The sequence below is a fragment of the Lolium perenne genome, chromosome 4 (genome assembly GCF_019359855.2).
Source record: "Lolium perenne isolate Kyuss_39 chromosome 4, Kyuss_2.0, whole genome shotgun sequence".
Lineage (NCBI taxonomy): Eukaryota > Viridiplantae > Streptophyta > Magnoliopsida > Poales > Poaceae > Lolium > Lolium perenne.
Window position 1 is genome coordinate 95,553,296 of NC_067247.2, and position 21,676 is coordinate 95,574,971.

The window sequence follows — 21,676 nt, forward strand, 5'->3', positions numbered from 1 at the left end:
TAGCCCTCTTCATCCCCTTCCTCTGCTCTAGCTATCGGCACCGAAAAACCCTCTTTCCCTGTAGCAATGTCTTCCTCTTCCTCCGTCTCCTCCGGCCTCTCCCTCCAGTCTTCCTCCTCGAGCGAGCCGGAGTGGAACTTTGATCATGTGCCAGACGGCCCACCCGAAGCACTCGTCGGGTCAGATGGCGACCTGCCTCTGACCGATGGGGAAGACGACCTCAAGTTCCTCATCGAAGGGGAGCTGATAAGCGAAAGCGAAGACGACCTCCATCCCTGGGTAAAACCCACCTCCTCCGACGGGAAGGAGGAAGAAGAAGAAGTAGAGGAAGAAGAGGAAAAGGAGGAGGATGATTCCTCCTCCTCCGCTAAGCATCCGTCGGCAAAGCGATTCCGCGCTTGGGCGGACAGCGAGGACGATGATGATGACGAGGAGGAAGAGGAAAAGGAGGAGGATGAATCCTCCTTCTCCGCCGGATATCCGCCGGCAAAGCGCTTCCGCTCTTGGGCGGATAGCGAGGATGATGATGATGACGAGGAAGAAGAAGCTCCGGTCGAGGGCTGAGGCAGCAGTGACGAGGACCTCCCTGGAAGCAGCGCCGACGGCAGCTACAACGGCGACGATGAGGACAACGACGACCCTTAGAACAGGGGCAAATTAGTGTAGGACTAGTAGTAGCAGTGCACTAGGCATCAGATCCCCCTTTTGAGAGCTATCGGCTCTTTCCTGTAAAGCCGCTCCTTTGAATTAATAAGAATTGTTCTTCCAATTTAACTTTCAATTAATCCAATTTCAAGCCTTCCGCTCGCCACACCAAGACCGATAGCAACGTATCGGATTTTTTAGACGCCCATGAAGCCGGACTCAGATACCGATTAGACCGTCAGTCAAACACTTCTCAAATTCAGACTGTGATTTGATATCTGACCATAATATTCCGCAATCCTACAGCCGATGGCTGTTCATCGGCTGTTTTGAGAATCCAGTCTCCTTCATTTTCTTGCGATAATGTGGACGGTCCAAACCACCGTAGATGACGACGGCTTCCCTTTCGGGCTCCTCTCCGTAGCTCTAGCGATGCAGCTTCTGCAACGACTCACCGCTTTCGGAGAAGGTTATGGTGCAGGGTCAGCCGATGCAACTCCAATCGGCTCCAAAAACAGAGTGTCTATCAAATCAGCTGCCCCCCGAGCCTCAGTCAAAGTGAGAACGGTGGCGAGGATACACAGTTCAGTCCAAGGGCCCTGAACTCAGGCAAATTGAGACAACCACCATGCAGAGGTCCTAATCATGTCTACGAACGTAGCTGGGAAAATAGCCAACTTGTAGACGCGTCAGAGCCGATCACCCTTCTTCCTTTGAAAGCCGATATTGCAGATGAAGTACCAACGGCTTAAAGAGCAAAGGGTTGCCTTGTGCCAAAACTGACGCTTCTGCCAGTACTGTTGTACTGTCGCAAAGGGTTGGAAGTCCTCGAAGAGAAGATCCAGGCACCAAAATCGAAATCCGCATCTTGAACACGCAGCCGGTAGATCTTGTGTAAATGTACTAGAGTCGATGGCTGTGCATCGGCTTTGTTTCTTAGTTCTAAAGTCGATGTCCGTGCATCGGCTATATATCGTGATGCTGATTTTTTTTTTACTGGCCGATTTTTCTATCGGCCCCCAATATTTCACTGCACACATGTTCATCTGCACATGTTCATCTGATTAGGTGCCCCCCCCCCCGAGCCGAATCTGTCAGGTAACTACAGATATCGGCTCTGTAGTTAGCCAAGGCACTGTATTTGCACGTCGGCTCTGGTAGGACCAATGTTGATTTTTCCTAACTCATCAGCCGACGTAAAACCGCTGCCCAGTAGATCGATGTTGAACACAAGCAGAACATGTGGTGAGGATAATTTTGGCCGATTGCTGGAATCGGCCTCCATATTGAATCGCTCAATGAAGGTTTTGTAATGTTCCTTCATAGATCTTTGGGGCCGATCCCAAGGATCGGCCTCGCCACGTTTGCTCATCAGTTTGTTCTTGCTACCCGGTCAGGCCGGTGGATAAGACCAGCCTAACCCTGCCCTTCGTCACGTCGATGCGCTCGCAGTCGTCCAAATTGATACCTGAGAGTGGCTCTTGGCCTGCTGTTTCCCAAGCGTTCATGCCAGCCGTTGAGATCTCGGCTGAGTCATCGGCCTGGACGACCTCTACCTCATCTCCATCCCACTGTATTACGCATTGGTGCATCGTGGAGGGAATGCAACAGTTGGCGTGGATCCAATCTCTTCCTAGCAGAACAGCATAGGTGCTCTTGCTATCAACGATGAAGAACGTCGTAGGGATGGTTTTCCTTCCTACGGTCAGATCCACGTTCAGAACACCTTGTGCGTCAGACGCTTGGCCGTTGAAGTCGCTCAATGTCACGTTGGTCTTGATCAGATCCGAGCTAGAGCGTCCCAACCGACGTAGCATAGAGTATGGCATAATGTTGACTGCCGCTCCGGTGTCCACCAGCATCTTGTTGACAGGTCTCCCATCGATATAACCTCGCAAGTACAGGGCCTTCAGATGTCTGTAGCTTCTTTCTCGTGGCTTCTCAAAGATAACCGGCCGTGGGCCGTGATAACCCACAAGTATAGGGGATCGCGATAGTCTTCGAGGGTATTATAACCCAAATTTATTGATTCGACACAAGGGGAGGTAAAGAATACTTATAAGCCTTAACAACTGAGTTGTCAATTCAGCTGCACCTGGAAAAGCACTAGCAACAGGGGTGATGTGAAAGTAGCAGTGATATGAGAGCAATAGTAACAGTAACACAGCAGCAGTAATAGTAACACAGAGGTAATATGATGACATGTAGAACAAGTATTTGATGATGAAATATGGACCGGGGTTCCCAGCGATCTACACTAGTGGTAACTCTCCAATAAGTGACAAGTGTTGGGTGAACAAATTACAGTTGGGCAATTGATAGGAATCAAAGGCATTAAGATAGAACATCAGGCTTATTAATTATGTAGGCATGTTTTCCGTATATAGTCGTACGTGCTCGCAATGAGAAACTTGCACAACATCTTTTGTCCTACCAGCCGGTGGCAGCCGGGCCTCAAGGGAAACTACTGGATATTAAGGTACTCCTTTTAATAGAGTACCGGAGCAAAGCATTAACACTCCGTGAAAACATGTGTCCCTCACATCACCGCCATCCCCTCCGGTTGTCCCGATTCTTCTCACTTCGGGGCCATTGGTTCCGGACAGTGACATGTGCATACAACTTGTAGATACAATCTAAGCAATAAGTATAGAGCTCAAATCTAAGATCATGCCACTCGGGCCCTAGTGACAAGCATTAAGAATAACAAGATTGCAGCAACAATAACTTCACAAACTTTATAGATAGACTAATCATAATGTATCATCCATCGGATCCCAACAAACACAACACCGATTACATTAGATGAATCTCAATCATGTAAGGCAGCTCATGAGACCATTGTATTGAAGTACATGGGGGAGAGTATACCGACATAGCTACTGCTAGAACCCGTAGTCCATGGGGGAACTACTCACGGAGCATGGCGGAGGCGGTGGCGTTGATGGAGATGGCTTCCGGGGGCACTTCCCCGTTCCGGCAGGGTGCCGGAACAGAGTTCTGTCCCCCGAATTGGAGTTTCGCGATGGCGGCGGCGCCCCTGGAGTCTTTCTGGAGTTTCGTCAATTGGTACGGTGTTTTTAGGTCGAAAGGGGTTTTATAGGCGAAGAGGCGGCGCAGGGGGGCACCTGGGGGCTCCACACCATAGGGTGGCGCGGGCCCAGGCCAGGCCGCGCCGCCCTATGGTCTGGTGGCCCTCTGGCCCCTCTCCGACTCTTCTTCGGTGTTCTGGAGCCTTCCGGGAAAAATAGGAGGTTTGGCGTTGATTTCGTCCAATTCCGAGAATATTGCCCGAACAGCCTTTCTGGAAACAAAAACAGCAGAAAACAGGAACTGGCACTGTGGCATCTTGTTAATAGGTTAGTTCCGGAAAACGCATGAAATCATCATAAAGTGCAAGCAAAACATGTAAGTATTGTCATAAAACAAGCATGGAACAACAGAAATTATGGATACGTCGGGGACGTATCAGCATCCCCAAGCTTAGTTCTCGTCATTCCGAGCAGGTAAACGATAAAAAGAATAATTTCTGTAGTGACATGCTACTTACATAACCTTGATCATACTATTACAAAGCATATGAAATGAATGAAGTGACTCAAGGCAATGATCTATAGTTGCTAACAAGTAGATAACATATAGCAAAACTTTTCATGGAGAGTACTTTCAAGACAAGCATCAAAAGATTGCACAAGAGTTAACTCATAAAGCAATAGATTCAAAGTAAAGGCATCGAAGCAACACAAAGGAAGATATAAGTTTCAGCGGTTGCTTTCAACTTTCAACATGCACATCTCATGGATAATTGTCAACACAAAGTAATATGATGAATGCAAATATGCAAGTATGTAAGAATTAATGCACAGTTGACACAAGTGTTTGCTTCTAAGATGGAAGGAAGTAGGTATACTGACTCAACATAAAGTAAAAGAATGGTCCTTCAAAGAGGAAAGCATCGATTGCTATATTTGTGCTAGAGCTTTGGTTTTGAAAACATATAGAGAGCATAAAAAGTAAAATTTTGAGAGGTGTTTGTTGTTGTCAACGAATGGTAATGGGTACACTAACTACCTCGCCAACCGGACTTTTAAGAGCGGCTCCCATTTTATTTTATTTTTGGGTGGCACTCCTTCCAACCTTTCTTTCTCAAACCATGGCTAACCGAATCCTCGGGTGCCTGCCAACAATCTCATACCATGAAGGAGTGCCTTTTTATTTTAGTTTTATTATGATGATGACACTCCCCCCAACCTTTGCTTACACAAGCCATGGCTAACCGAATCCTTCGGGTGCCTTCCAACAATCACATACCATGGAGGAGTGTCTAATTAGTTTTAATTAATTTGGGACTGGGAATCCCATTGCCAGCTCTTTTTGCAAAATTATTGGATAAGCGGATGTGCCACTAGTCCATATGAGAGTCCGTCAAAAGTAAATGACAAGGTTGAAAGCTAAACACCACATACTTCCTCATGAGCTATAAAACATTGACACAAATCAGAGGTGATAAATTTTGAATTGTTTAAAGGTAGCACTCAAGCAATTTACTTTGGAATGGCAGGAAATACCACATAGTAGGTAGGTATGGTGGACACAAATGGCATAGTGGTTGGCTCAAGGATTTTGGATGCATGAGAAGTATTCCCTCTCGATACAAGGCTTAGGCTAGCAAGGTTGTTTGAAGCAAACACAAGTATGAACCGGTACAGCAAAACTTACATAAGAACATATCGCAAGCATTATAATACTCTACACTGTCTTTCTTGTTGCTCAAACACTTTTACCAGAAAATATCTAGACCTTAAGAGAGATCAATTATGCAAACCAATTTTAACAAGCTTTACGGTAGTTCTCCACTAATATGTTTAAACTACATGCAAAAACTTATGATCTACTTGAGAGCTCAAAACAATTGCCAAGTATCAAATTATCCAAGACATATGAGGCATTTTCTTTTCCCAACCAAATAACCAATAAGTGATGTAGCTTCCAACTTTTATCATTGAACATTAAAAGTAAAACGAAGAACAAGTGTTCATATGAAAAAGCGGAGCGTGTATCTCTCCCAATCAAGGATTGCTAGGATCCGATCTTATTCAAACAAAACAAAAATAAAACATACAGACGCTCCAAGTGAAACACATATGATGTGACTGAATAAAAATATAGTTTCAGGGGAGGAACCTGATAAGTTGATGAAGAAGGGGATGCCTTGGGCATCCCCAAGCTTAGACGCTTGAGTCTTCTTGAAATATGCAGGGATGAACCACGGGGGCATCCCCAAGCTTAGACTTTTCACTCTTCTTGATCATATATCATCCTCCTCTCTTGACCCTTGAAAACTTCCTTCACAACAAACTTCTCATAAACTTCATTAGAGGGGTTAGTACTCAAAAAATTTGAATCCACCTTGGTCCTGTAGTGGCACATTGCAAGAACTCAATAAAACATTAGCTACAGCTCTCTACGTCTAGAAAAGCTCGCTTAAAGTCCGCAAGAGACAATGCAAAAAACAGAGGCAGAATCTGCCAAAACAGAACAGCCAGTAAAGACGAATTTTAATAAAATACTTCCGTTGCTCAAATCAGAAAACTCAAAACTAATAAAAGTTGCGTACATATCTGAGGAACACGCACGTAAATTGGCATATTTTTCTGATTTTTCTACAGAGAAAACAGCCCGGATTCGTGACAGATAGAAATCTGTTTCTGCGCAGAAATCCAAATCTAGTATCAACCTTCGATTAGAGGCTTCACTTGGTACAACAAAACACAAAACTAAGATAAGGAGAGATTGCTACCGTAGTAAACAACTTCCAAGACACAAATATAAAACAAAGTACTGTAGCAAAATAACACATGGGTTATCTCCCAAGAAGTTGCTTTCTTTATAGCCATTAAGATGGGCTCAGCAGTTTTGATGATGCACTCGCAAGAAATAGTATTTGAAGCAAAAGAGAGCATCAAGAGGCAAATTCAAAACACATTTAAGCCTAACATGCTTCCTATGCAAAGGAATCTTGTAAATAAACAAGTTCATGAAAAACAAAGTAACAAGCATAGGAAGATAGAATAAGTATAACTTCAAAATTTTAAGCATATAGAGAGGTGTATTAGTGCCATGCAGATTTCTACAACCATATTTTTCTCTCTCATAATAATTTTCAGTAGCTTCATGAACAAACTCAACAATATAGCTATCACATGCAGCAAACTTTTCATGATCCATAGACATATAATTTTTATCAAGTTCAAGAATAGTGGAATTAAAACTTTCAAACTTACTTTTATTAATAATATAACAAGGTAGTTGATCAATCTCAAGAGATATGGGACACATAGATAAAGTCAATAACTCTCCAATCCCATTTTCATTAGTAGTACAATTAATATTATCAAGTAACATAGGACCATCATCTAGAGCTTTATCATAGACATTTGCCAAACAAAATTCTTTAGTACCATGCATTTCGACATCAGGCACAAACAAAGCATTATCATAAGATTTATCAAAGTAGCATGGATTATCATATATAACAGTAGCATAATTATTCTCACAAGTTTTACTTATAGGTACTATTTCAAGAGAATCCACAGGAACATAACATTCAACCTCTTTCGATAAGCATGGAGGACAATCAAATAGTGTAAGAGATAAAGAGTTACTCTCATTAGAAGGTTGGCATGGGTAGCTAATCCATTCTTCCTCCTTTTGTTCGTCGCTCTCCTCTTCTTTTTCATCCAATGAGCTTTCAGGTTCATCAATTTCCTCCTCTTTTTCATCCAATGAGCTTTCAGGTTCATCAGTTTCTTCTTCCGGTTCCTGCAAATTGTGAGTGCATTCTTGTGCATTAATGAGTCTCTCTTTATAATCAATGATATAAGGATTATCACCGAAGCATTCTATGCAACAATTAAGGATAGAAGAGACATAATCTTTAAGGTCCTTACAAACAACACAAGTTTCATAATTCTCAACCATGAAGGATTCGATCTCAGAGGCTCCCATAAACACGACAAATTGTTCTACCTCTTCGAACCCATAATGAATATAGCAATTCCGATTATAGTTCTTAATTAAAAATTCCTCACTAAAGCCACATTGAAATTTAAGATGTTTAGTATCCTGTTGAGAGCAACAGTTTATATCATGGCGTTTAAGCAAGATTTTAGCAATTGTATTCACTTTTTCTATCATAGCACTCATTACTTCACCAGCTCTTGATTTCCTATAATTATTATAACATTCTATGAGCTCCAAGTAAGTTGTAGGTTCTCCCATAACGGCAGTTTTTAATTTTTAGGTTTTTAAAAATTTTATGGATTTTTGGGTATATGAGACAAATAAAACAAGACAAAAATAAACTAAGCAAAAGTAAACTACGCAAACTAATACTAGACAGAAATAAACTAAGCACAAATAAACTAGACAAAAGTAAACTAAGCAAAACAAAATAAAATAAAACAGAGAGAGAGGTAAAGTGTACTCCCCAGGTGAACTTATGAGTAGAGCTATGCCTCCCTGCAACGGCGCTTGAAAAAACAGTCTTGATAACCCACAAGTATAGGGGATCGCGATAGTCTTCGAGGGTAGTATAACCCAAATTTATTGATTCGACACAAGGGGAGGTAAAGAATACTTATAAGCCTTAACAACTGAGTTGTCAATTCAGCTGCACCTGGAAAAGCACTAGCAACAGGGGTGATGTGAAAGTAGCAGTGATATGAGAGCAATAGTAACAGTAACACAGCAGCAGTAATAGTAACACAGAGGTAATATGATGACATGTAGAACAAGTATTTGATGATGAAATATGGACCGGGGTTCCCAGCGATCTACACTAGTGGTAACTCTCCAATAAGTGACAAGTGTTGGGTGAACAAATTACAGTTGGGCAATTGATAGGAATCAAAGGCATTAAGATAGAACATCAGGCTTATTAATTATGTAGGCATGTTTTCCGTATATAGTCGTACGTGCTCGCAATGAGAAACTTGCACAACATCTTTTGTCCTACCAGCCGGTGGCAGCCGGGCCTCAAGGGAAACTACTGGATATTAAGGTACTCCTTTTAATAGAGTACCGGAGCAAAGCATTAACACTCCGTGAAAACATGTGTCCCTCACATCACCGCCATCCCCTCCGGTTGTCCCGATTCTTCTCACTTCGGGGCCATTGGTTCCGGACAGTGACATGTGCATACAACTTGTAGATACAATCTAAGCAATAAGTATAGAGCTCAAATCTAAGATCATGCCACTCGGGCCCTAGTGACAAGCATTAAGAATAACAAGATTGCAGCAACAATAACTTCACAAACTTTATAGATAGACTAATCATAATGTATCATCCATCGGATCCCAACAAACACAACACCGATTACATCAGATGAATCTCAATCATGTAAGGCAGCTCATGAGACCATTGTATTGAAGTACATGGGGGAGAGTATACCGACATAGCTACTGCTAGAACCCGTAGTCCATGGGGGAACTACTCACGGAGCATGGCGGAGGCGGTGGCGTTGATGGAGATGGCTTCCGGGGGCACTTCCCCGTTCCGGCAGGGTGCCGGAACAGAGTTGTCCCCGAATTGGAGTTTCGCGATGGCGGCGGCGCCCCTGGAGTCTTTCTGGAGTTTCGTCAATTGGTACGGTGTTTTTAGGTCGAAAGGGGTTTTATAGGCGAAGAGGCGGCGCAGGGGGGCACCTGGGGGCTCCACACCATAGGGTGGCGCGGGCCCAGGCCAGGCCGCGCCGCCCTATGGTCTGGTGGCCCTCTGGCCCCTCTCCGACTCTTCTTCGGTGTTCTGGAGCCTTCCGGGAAAAATAGGAGGTTTGGCGTTGATTTCGTCCAATTCCGAGAATATTGCCCGAACAGCCTTTCTGGAACCAAAAACAGCAGAAAACAGAGACGGCACTGTGGCATCTTGTTAATAGGTTAGTTCCGGAAAACGCATGAAATCATCATAAAGTGCAAGCAAAACATGTAAGTATTGTCATAAAACAAGCATGGAACAACAGAAATTATGGATACGTCGGGGACGTATCAGGCCGCAGTCAAGTTGTGCCACAGGTGCCTCGTCTAATCCTGGAGCGCTAAACTCCGTCGGGAGGATAAACACCATGTGTGTGCCAGCCGATGTCTCATCATCGGCCTTCTTTTGCTTGGGGCGCCACTCCATTCTTTGTGGTCGACCCTCTTCATCCAGGGTTCGTTGGATCTTCGCGGCCAGATCAGGCCGCGCCTTTCTTAGCGTGTGCAGGTATAACCTTTCGGCTTCCTCCAAGCCGCGCAGTCACTGAACCCTACGCTTTTGGGAACGGCTGAGTCCATCAGGGCACCACCTTGGCCGGTGGTACCTGTCTTCTTCTTCTTCATCATCGTCTTCCAAATCCTCGAGGTCTTCCACCCGAGGGGACTCAGCGCGCTTGCTTCGAGGTGGGAGAGGCCCTAGACGTTTGAACACGGACACGTTAGCTGCATCCTTCCTCTTCTGTCTACATTCTGGGCAGTTGCCGATTGTAGGCAATCGGCTCATTCCTGAATCCCAGCAGTGTCTGAAGAAGGGGCAATCCCAGTGCCTATCCTCGTCGTCTTGCTTCCTCGATTCTTCCCTGGCACGGCGCTCGTACTCCTCCTCATCGCGATCGTGCCGACGATGTCTCCTGGCGTCCCTAGCCAGACGATCTCTATCATCATCGTCGCTGGATCGTCGGCGTTGGCTATATTGACTCACATACTTGTTGAGGAGGTGATCAGAGAGAGGTCGCTGATATCTTACATTCTTTACTTCTCCCTCTGTGATGTAGCGCTTGCCATCGTGACGGAGCCGATCGCGTGGAGCGGCCTCCTCTGTGTCCTTGCTACGAGAGCAGCTGCCCTCGTCTCCATCCTTGCCAGAGTGGTGTCCAGGTCCTACCATGTTGATGTTGAACGAGAATCCTGGCTGGCAACCTTCAGGGTAAGTGCACTCCACCATGTTAACGGCGGGGAAGGGGTGGGTGTCGACCTTCATGGCGTACTGGTTAAAAATCAGACGTCCTTGTTCTATCGCCATTTGGATCTGCTGACGCCACACCCTGCAGTCGTTGGTGGTATGGGAGAACGAGTTATGCCATTTGCAGTATGGCTTTCCGTTCAGCTCTGTGAAGTGGGGATTTTGAGGCCTTCGGGTAACTTCAACTGCTTCTCCTTGAGTAAGAGGTCGAAGATTTGCTCAGTTTTAGTCACGTCAAAATCGAACCCTCTGGGCGGACCTGGTGGCTTAACCCATTTGCAGGACACGGGGGTTGCCCCCCGAGTCCATTCAGCCACTGCTACTTCTTGATCTCCCGCAGAGCCTTCGTCTTCATCTGCCTCAACCAGGACTACCGCACGCTTGAATTTGTCCTGGTACAAGTCCGGGTGGCGCTGTTCATATAACGACAGTTTCTGAACCATGTGCGCCAGTGAAGGGTAGTCTGCTTGGGAGGCCATATCCTTAATTTGTGATGCAAGGCCCACCACTGCCAACTCGACTGCTTCCTTTTCAGTCACACGAGCCGAATAACATCGGTTCCTTAGATTTCTGAAGCGCTGGACGTATTCTACCACAGTTTCCCCACGCTTCTGACGTATTTGTGCTAGATCGGCAAGGCCAGACTCGGAAGCCTCTGAGTGATACTGCATGTGGAACTGTTCTTCCAACTGCTTCCAAGTCCGGATCGAGTCTGGTGGCAACGAAGTGTACCACCCGAAAGCCGATCCTGTGAGGGACTGTGCGAAGAACCTCACACGTAGCTCATCTGCTGCTGAGATCGTGCCCAGCTGTGCCAAGTATCGGCTCACATGCTCGATGGAGCTGGAACCATCTGATCCATTGAACTTGGAGAAATCAGGGAGCCGATATTTGGGTGGTAGCGGGATCAACTCGTACTCGTTGGGGTACGGCTTGGAATTGCCGATTGTCCTCCTTTTCGGCACCATGCCGAACTGGTCTCTCAGTATGGTACTGATTTGATCCGCGGTGCTGGCTGCAGGAGTCGAACTCTGAAGATTCGCCGGAGTGGCATACTTAGCCAGCCATGCTTGCTTTTCCATCTCTGAGCCAACTGCAGGAGCTGAGCTCTGGAGGTTTGTTGGAGTGGCGTACTTAGCTAGCCACGTCTGCTTCTCAAGATCTGTCGCTGAAGTTCCTCCTGCTTTTCCAGAAGTCCCTGCTGTTGCGGCCTGGTTTGTGAGCGCCCAGTTACCGTAGTCTGGCACGTATGTGCACGTGTACCCGTGAGGGATCTCCTTAGGCGCCTCGTGCAAGAACTGGTAGTCACTAGGGTCACCACCGATCTTGTAGACGACGAATGCCGGTGAATTCGGCACTTCTGGTGCTGCCAACGCGAATGGCAGCGGTGGACGGGACTGGAGTGGCATCTCTCCTTGGTATGTCCCGAGAGCTGGTCCTGACGGAGAGTACTGGTGCCTCATGATCTCCTGGATCACCCGAAGAGCAACACGCTCCAAAGTGTTCACCAGGTTCTCAGAGTGGCGGTGCAGCGAGTGAGCCACCATGTAGTTAATCTCCTGACGCAGGGACCTGGTGCGTTCTTCTGACGGGGCGGACAGGTCTATTCCATCGAGCGCACCTTCAGGCGAGAACCCTTTCCACCTGATGCCATGTGAGCGGGTTCTGTGAAAGGAGCCGATGAGGTCGGCTTCGAGGATCGCTTTGACCTCGTCATACTTCTTCTTGAGCTCCTCGGTCAGATCCTCGTATGTGACTGGGGTGCCGTCCGCCATCTCGGATGTAGATGGCGATGTGGTTGATGTCGAAGATTGTCCCACCGGGCGTGCTGAATGTGTTGCGGTCGAGAAACCCACCGGCGAGCAGCGACGGGCAACACAGGAGAGCCGGGAGCAACTTAGGGCTGCGGCTGGCCCTGGTCCCTCCGAGCGACGGCCCGCAAAGACTCCGGCACGCACGTCCGATGCTGGTGCAAGGGCGTGCCACCTGACCTATACCTGGTCAGGAAGGTGATGGAGATGCCTCGCTTAGTTTCCTGCAAGGCATACACGTAAACATTAAATACGAGCCTCGATCGGCTCTCAGGTTGTCCTGTGAATCGGCTCAAGGAGCCGATCCACCCATGATTCGCACGAGGTGTACGAATATATGGTGGTCCTGCTTGATCAAGATAAAGCTAAAACGGTCTACGACGATTTGGGGTTTTCACCGCATAATCGGATCATCCTACTCGTGATTGGGCCTCGCGGTCACGCACGGTGATCGTAAGCCGATCCTAGACAAGGCCTAAAAACCAACACGAGGTTGATCCCCGGAACATCCTGTCTAGGGCTAGCAAACTACACCCTACGCGTCGCTGGATCCTCCAACCCTTTGTAAGGCCTAACTATGCAGATATTAAACTAATCCTTGAAGAACAAGGAGCAACCATAACGGATCGGATCTACTAAATAATAATCAAGCGGGGTGCCGCCCCTACACCTAAGATAGGTGTAAGGGCGGCTAGATGTCTAAGGGTTGCACTACGACAGCATATGATACGAAGAACAATGCTAACCCTAACACATCTAAGATAACTACGTTGCTCGCCATCAAAAAGGCTTCAGTACGAGCAACGCATGAACAGCGAATAAACTTGTACTGCCTAGATCGCAAGATGCGATCTAGGCAGCATGATGCTTACCCGGAAGAAACCCTCGAGACAAGGGAGTTGGCGATGCGCCTAGATTGATTTGTGGTGAACGTGATTGTTGTTTCTTTCATAAACCCTAGATACATATTTATAGTCCGTAGACTTTCTAACGTGGGAATAATCCCAACCGTGCACGAGCCAAACTCTAACTAACCGACACGTATCCTACTATATTAGAGATACACGGGCAAACTAGCCCAAACTTTGCATAACAGGCCGATTCACGTATTTCTTCCATGTATATTCTTCAAGTCCATCTTGATCGCGGCCCACCTCTGACTCGGTCAAATTCTGGTGATAACACCCACTAAGCGGTCGTGGGAGCCTCCCGGCTCTTCGTGTTGCTTAACCACTGCTCGCCGCCGGTGAGTTTTGGCAGGCAACAGATAGAAACAATCATGCATCTTACTTGTAAGCACAAACAATTTTAACTTCAGAATACTAAGCTAAGAACTAACAAGAAAGATAATAACATATCTACATGTATTTCCTCTTTTCTACTTAAAACTCAAAGTGTTGTTGCTATTGACCAATGCTAAGTTTGCCAAAACCAAATAGATTTACTCAATGCTCCCAAAGTGATACCAATACTAACAACAAGATCAATCACATAATAGAGATTGCAAACTAAAATAAAATGTGCAATATGTAAATGATAAAACTTCCCATTAATATTCCATAACGATAACTCACACCAAGGGATACATAGATAACCAACTAAAGAGAGATACTTCCATACCGCAACACATCTTATATGATAACTTCCCTACTCATGATATGACACTACTTGATAGTAAAAAGTAAAAGATAGTGATGATGTGATACCGCGGCACTCCCCCAAGCTTGGAACAAACCAAGGGGATGCCAATACCGATGATGAATTACTCCTTCGGTGGTGATGGTGATGGTCCGTTCCTGCGATCCTTAAGGATATCCTTCAGCTTCAACTTCTCAGTTTGGCAATTTTGCACTAAGACTTGAAGAGATTCATTGTTATCTGAAAGTGGCGGTGGCGGCCTTGTGATAGGAATTGAGTAATACTCCAGCATTCTGCGAAGTCGGTTGTTCTCCTCAAGAAGTATCTCCACTTCCCTTCTCAGCGCACGGTATTGATCACAAAACTCATCGGTAACCCGTAGTGCTTCTTCCACACAAGGGAAAGAGTCGAGGCTAAGAGCAGGCGGTAGAGGTCCCTGCAAGTTATGAGAAAAAGAACGTCCAGTGTTAACCGATCCCACCAATATTGGCTTACTCCCCACAGTTTGCCGCTTCCTTTTTATTGATGACGTCTCCTTCACTTCCTCCTTGAATTCTTCTTTCAGCTCGAAATCTTGATTATCTCCCTACATAGGCTCCTTGTCTTTGTTGTTGGAGACCATGATGCTTCTAGATCAAGAACAAATCCTGGCAGAAAACAGCTAGAGACAAAACGCGACGAGAAAACGATATACGGACCTCCAGGGGTCCGGGGGATTATATAGCAATAATTTTTACGACAGAAAGAAAGTACCAGATCGAACAAGAGTCGGAGGGGGACAACGAGGCGGTGTCCTCATAGGGCGGCGTGGCCAGGCTGGGGCCCGCGCCGGCCTATGGGGGCACGCCCTCGTGCGTCTCCTCCACTCCGTTTCGATCTCGTAATTTTTCATATTTTCCAAAAACAGCAAAAACATTGTTCGGAAAGCAAATCGCGTACTTTTTATTACATGTACTGTTACCTATTCAAAGTCGAGTTCTGGCGGACTGTCAATTTGACCTTTGATGAAAGCCTCTGGTGTTTCCACTCGAATAACATCAACATCTACATTATAAGAATCACCTGAGATATAATGCTTGAGTCTTTGTCCATTCACCACTTGTGTGGCATTGCCTTGGAGAGAGCTAATTTTAATTGCTCCTGATCGATAAACCTCATCAATAACATATGGTCCTTCCCATTTTGAGAGCAACTTCCCTGCAAAGAATCTGAGACAAGACCGATACAATAGGACTTTATCCCCAACATTAAATTCTCTTTTGATAATTCTTCTATCATGCCATTTCTTAACTTTCTCTTTAAAGAGTTTAGCATTTTCATAAGCTTCACTTCTCCATTCATCTAGAGAACTTAATTGCAACAACCTCTTATCACCGGCTAGTTTAGGATCTTTGTTTAGTTCTCTAACAACCCAATAAGCTTTGTGCTCTAATTCTAAAGGTAAATGACAAGCTTTTCCATAAACCATTTTATAAGGTGACATTCCCATGGGGTCTTTATAAGCAGTTCTATAAGCCCATAGTGCTTCCTTCAATTTACTAGCCCAATTCTTTCTAGTTTTATTAACAGTCTTTTGCAGGATAGATTTAATCTCTCTATTTGATAATTCTACTTGCCCACTAGTTTGAGGATGATAAGCGGAAGCAATTCTATGATTAATACCATATTTAGCAAGAGTTTTTCTAAAACCACCATGAATAAAATGAGAACCTCCATCTGTCATAATATATCTAGGAACTCCAAATCTAGGAAAAATAATGTCTAAAAGCATTCTTAAAGAGGTCTCACCATCAGCACTTTTTGTAGGTATGGCTTCCACCCATTTAGTAACATAATCAACAGCAACAAGTATATGAGTGTTACCTTCTGAAGAGGGAAAAGGTCCAATGAAGTCAAATCCCCAACAATCAAACGGTTCAATAACAAGAGTATAATTCATAGGCATTTCATTGCGTCTGGAGATATTACCAACCCTTTGACATTCATCACAAGATAAAATAAACTTCCTTGCATCTTTGAAAAGAGTTGGCCAATAAAAACCTGATTGTAGAACTTTTTGCGCGGTTCTATCTCCGGCGTGATGTCCTCCATAAGCACTCCCATGACATTTACTCAATATCTCTTGTTGCTCATATTCGGGAACACATCTTCGCAGAATACCATCCACTCCTTCTTTATATAAGTGTGGGTCATCCCAAAAATAATGCCTCAAGTCATAAAAGAATTTCCTCCTTTGCTGAGCTGAAAAGGTTGGAGGCAAGTACTTGGAAACAATAAAGTTAGCATAATCAGCATACCAAGGACTGTCTCGCGAACTCACCTTTATTACAGCCAATTGTTCATTTGGAAAACTATCATTAACAGGAACAGGATCATAAGCAATATTTTCCAATCTAGACAAATTATCAGCAACAGGATTATCAGCACCTTTCCTATCTACAATATGCAGATCAAATTCTTGCAAAAGAAGTACCCATCTAATAAGCCTTGGCTTAGCATCTTTCTTTGTCATAAGGTATCTAATTGCAGCATGATCAGTATGAATAGTAACTTTTGAATCAACGATATAAGATCTAAACTTATCACAAGCAAAGACTACAGCTAACAATTCCTTTTCAGTAGTAGCATAATTTCTTTGAGCAGCATCAAGAGTTTTACTAGCATAATGAATAACATTCAGTTTTTTATCTACTCGTTGTCCAAGAACAGCGCCTACAGCAAAATCACTAGCATCACACATAATTTCAAATGGTAAGTTCCAATCAGGAGGTTCAACTATAGGGGCAGTTGTTAAGGCTTTCTTTAGAGTTTCAAAAGCTTCCTTACAATCATCATCAAAAACAAAAGGCACATCTTTTTGAAGAAGATTAGTAAGAGGCTTTGAAATCTTGGAGAAGTCTTTAATAAACCTCCTATAAAACCCAGCATGACCAAGAACACTACGAATACCTTTAACATCCCTAGGATAGGGCATCTTCTCAATGGCTTCAACTTTAGCTCTATCAACTTCAATACCTCTCTCGGATATTTTATGTCCCAACACAATTCCTTCATTAACCATAAAGTGGCATTTCTCCCAATTAAGAACAAGGTTAGTTTCTTCGCATCTCTGCAAAACTTTATCAAGGTTCCGCAAGCAATTATCAAAAGAATTCCCATAGACGGAAAAATCGTCCATGAATACCTCTACAATACTCTCACAAAAGCCATGAAAAATAGCAGACATGCATCTTTGAAAAGTAGCAGGAGCATTACATAAACCAAAAGGCATACGCCTATAAGCATAAGTTCCATAGGGACAAGTGAAAGTGGTTTTCTCTTGATCTTTAGTTTTAACAGCAATTTGTGAAAACCCAGAATAACCATCAAGAAAGCAAAAATGAGTATTTTTAGACAACCTTTCTAACATTTGATCAATAAATGGTAAAGGGTAATGATCTTTCTTAGTAACCTTATTAACTTTTCGAAAATCAATGCACATTCTATACCCTACAACTACTCTTTGAGGTATGAGCTCATCATTATCATTAGGCACAACAGTCATTCCTCCTTTCTTAGGAACACAATGCACAGGACTAACCCATCTACTATCAGCAATAGGATAAATAATACCAGCTTCAAGGAGTCGTAATACCTCATTCCTTACCACATCCTTCATCTTAGGAATTAGACGACGCTGAGGTTCAACAACAGGCTTTGCATCATCTTCCATATTAATGGCGTATTGGCAAATAGAGGGAGAAATCCCCTTCAAGTCATCAAGAGTGTAGCCAATAGCACCTCGGTGTTTCTTCAGTATTTCCAATAACCTTTCTTCTTCAAACTCTGAAAGCTTAGAACTAATAATAATAGGATATATTTTCTTATCATCAATATGAGCATATTTAAGATTATCAGGCAATGGTTTTAAATCAAAGACATGATCTTCCTTTGGTGGTAGTGTTCTACCCAGATCTTCCACCGGTAAATCATGCTTAAGAATAGGTTGACGAAGGAAAATTTCATCAAGCTCATCTCTTTCTTCCCTAAAGACTTCACTCTCACTATTCTCCAAATGTTGCAGCAAAGGATTATTAGGAGCAAGAGCAATAGACGCACACTGTTCAACTCTAAAATCATTATTAGGCAAATCAGCATTATAAGGAGTTTTGGCAAATTTAGAGAAGTTAAACTCATAAGATTCACCAGCAAATTTAGTCAAAATTTTCTCTTTCTTGCAATCTATAATAGCTCCACAAGTATTTAGAAAAGGTCTACCAAAAATGATAGGACAATATTTACTAGCAGCAGAACCAAGTACCAAAAAGTCAGCAGGATATTTAATTTTACCACATAGAACTTCCACATCTCGAACAATACCAATTGGAGAGATAGTTTCTCTATTAGCCAGCCGAATAACCACATCAATATCTTCAAGTTCACAAGAACCAATTTCGTGCATATTCTCCGTGTAAAGCTCATAAGGAATAGCACTAATACTTGCACCAATATCACATAAACCATAATAACAATGATCACCAATTCTAACAGATAGCATAGGAACACTAGCTTTCCTAGACTTATTAGGATGCGAAACAATATTGGAAGCATCTTCACAGAAAATAATATGACCATCCTCCATATTTTCAGTCACAAGATCTTTAATTATTGCAACAGCAGGTTCAACTTTTATTTGTTCTTCAGGTTCTATAGGTTTCTTTTCACTTTTATGAACCGCACTATTTATAACAGAGTACTCCTTCATTTTAGCAGGGAAAGGAGTTTTTTCAATATAAGCTTCAGGAATAACATGATCAACAGTTTCAACTACAACACATTTATTTATAGATGAATCAATTTTATCTTTATACGGTTCATGATACTTATCAAAGTTCTTCTTTGGCAATTCATAATGAGAGGCAAAAGCTTTATAAAGATTTGCAGCGACTTGAGAATCAAGACCATAAGTAGCACTCATATTACGAAATTTATCAGTATCCATAAACGCTTCAATGCATTTATAATCATAATTTATACCTGATTCTCTATCCTTGTCGTTCTCCCATCCTTCAGTATTTTCTTGGATCCGATTAAGAAGGTCCCTTTTAAACTCTGCTTGTTGCGTGTAAATGATCCTGAACAAGAAGTATCCAGCAAGGTCTTGTCTTGAAAAGAAAGTCTTGCATAGAAATTATCAATAATAATATTACCAGGAAGCTCATGAATGGGGCATTTGAGCATTAAAGACTTCAATCTCCCCCATGCTTGGGCAATACTTTCTCCATCATGAGGCCAGAAATTATATATGCGATTCCGATCTTTGTGAATCTCACTTGGAGGATAGAACTTAGAATAAAACCGGGGCACAATATCATTCCATTCAAGAGAATCCCCATTATCCAGTAATTCATACCAATGCGCCGCTTTACCAGACAGCGATATAGAGAATAGTTTCTTCCTCACTTCATCCATAGCAATACCTGCACACTTGAATAAACCGCATAATTCATGTAAAAACAGTAAATGATCTCCAGGGTGGACAGTTCCATCCCCTGTATAACGGTTACCCACTACACGTTCAATAATTTTCATAGGTATTTTGTATGGTATTTCTTCCTTAACTGGCGCCTCATCCACTACCTTTGCAGTAGTAGTAGATTTCCCAAATAAACACTCAAGAGAAGATCTCTCCATAATGAATTATAGCAAAGAGAAATAAAATCAGCACAAACAAGAGAAATTTCCCTTACCAATTCCACTTACCAATAGCGCTTCACTCCCAGAACGGCGCCAGAAAATAGTCTTGATGACCCACAAGTATAGGGGGTGTATCGTAGTATCTTCGATAAGTAAGAATGTCGATCCCAACGAGGAGCAGAAGGTGTTGACAAGCAGTTTCAATGAAGGATTCACTGTAAATGCTCACAGACAAGTATTCAGGGGGTTTTGATGTAACAGATGAATAAAATACGAGTAAGTAAAGTGCGAGAGTAATAATTGCAGCGAGTGGCCCAATCCTTTTTAGCAAAAAGGACAAGCCGGTTTGTTTACTTATAATGACCAAACATTCTTGAGGACACACGGGAATTTAGTCTAGTGCTTTCGCTACATACGGCTAATTAATCTTCATTGTTTTGATAAGTGTTGTGTGGGTGAACCTATGCTAATGTACCGCCCTTCCTAGGACTAATACATACTTGTGATTATACCCCTTGCAAGCATCCGCAACTACAAGAAAGTAATTAAGATAAATCTAACCACAGCCTTAAACTCTGAGATCCTGCTATCCCTCCTGCATCGATATACCAACGGGGGCTCAGGTTTCTGTCACTCCGGCAACCCCGCAATTGGCAAACGAGTACAAGATGCATTCCCCTAGGCCCATAAAGGTGAAGTGTCGTGTAGTCGACGTTCACACGACACCACTAGAAGAATAACACCACAACTTAAATATCATAACATTGAATATTACTCAACCATAATTCACTACTAACATTTAGACTTCACCCATGTCCTCAAGAACTAAACGAACTACTCACGAGACATCATATGGAACATGATCAGAGGTGATATGATGATGAATAACAATCTGAACATAAACCTTGATTCAATGGTTTCACTCAATAGCATCAATAACAAGTAGAAATCAACACCGGGAGAGTTTCCCCTATCAAACAATCAAGATCCAACCCGAATTGTTACAGCGGTGACGAGGTGCAGCGGTGGAGATGGCGGTGATGATGATGGAGATGATGACGATGGTGATGGAGATGATGTCCAGCTCGATGACGGTGACGATAGCGTCGATTTCCCCCTCCGGGAGGGAATTTCCCCGGCGGATTCCTGCCCGCCGGAGACCTCTTTTCTCTCTGGTGTTCTCCGCCCCGCAGAGGCGGCTGTGGCTCTTCACGATGTACCCTCTGGAGCTTAGGTTTTCGGGACGAAGGCGTACGCGAAGAAAAGGAGGCGAGAGAGGGATGTGGGCCCCCTCCTCACAGGGCGGCGCGGCCAGGTCTTAGGCCGCGCCGGCCTATGAGGTGGGCCCACCTCGGGTCCCCTCGGCTCCCCCTTCTGGATCCCTTCGTCTTCTGGAAAAATAGGATTTTTCATATAATTTCCGTCAACTGTTGATCTTCCAAAATATTGCATTCTGACGGCGCTTTTTCCAGCAGAATCCTAACTCCGGTGCGCGATCCTCCAATAATCATGAAACATGCAAAATAGATGAAATAACATAAGTATTATCTCCAAATACGAAATATATCAATGAATAACAGCAAATTATGATATAAAATAGTGATGCAAATTGGACGTATCAGTCGCCTCCCCCCAGGCGGCTCCTGAGGAACCCTCCTTCCCCAACCCTAACAACCCCACCTCTCCTCCCTCTCCTGGCCATCGTTGCCACCGGCACTGGTGGTGATGGTGGCGCCTATCCGTCCGGTGCGGCGGTGGGCAGGGGAGGTGGTTTTCTCGGCCGCTATTCAGGTGAGTTGGTGGGCGGTGGCGGAGGGCCATGGGCGGCGCGACTGAGTGTGGTCGGGGCATGAGCGCCTCCACCGGATCGGCGACAAGGAAGGGGGTGGTGCGCCGCCAGCACCCTT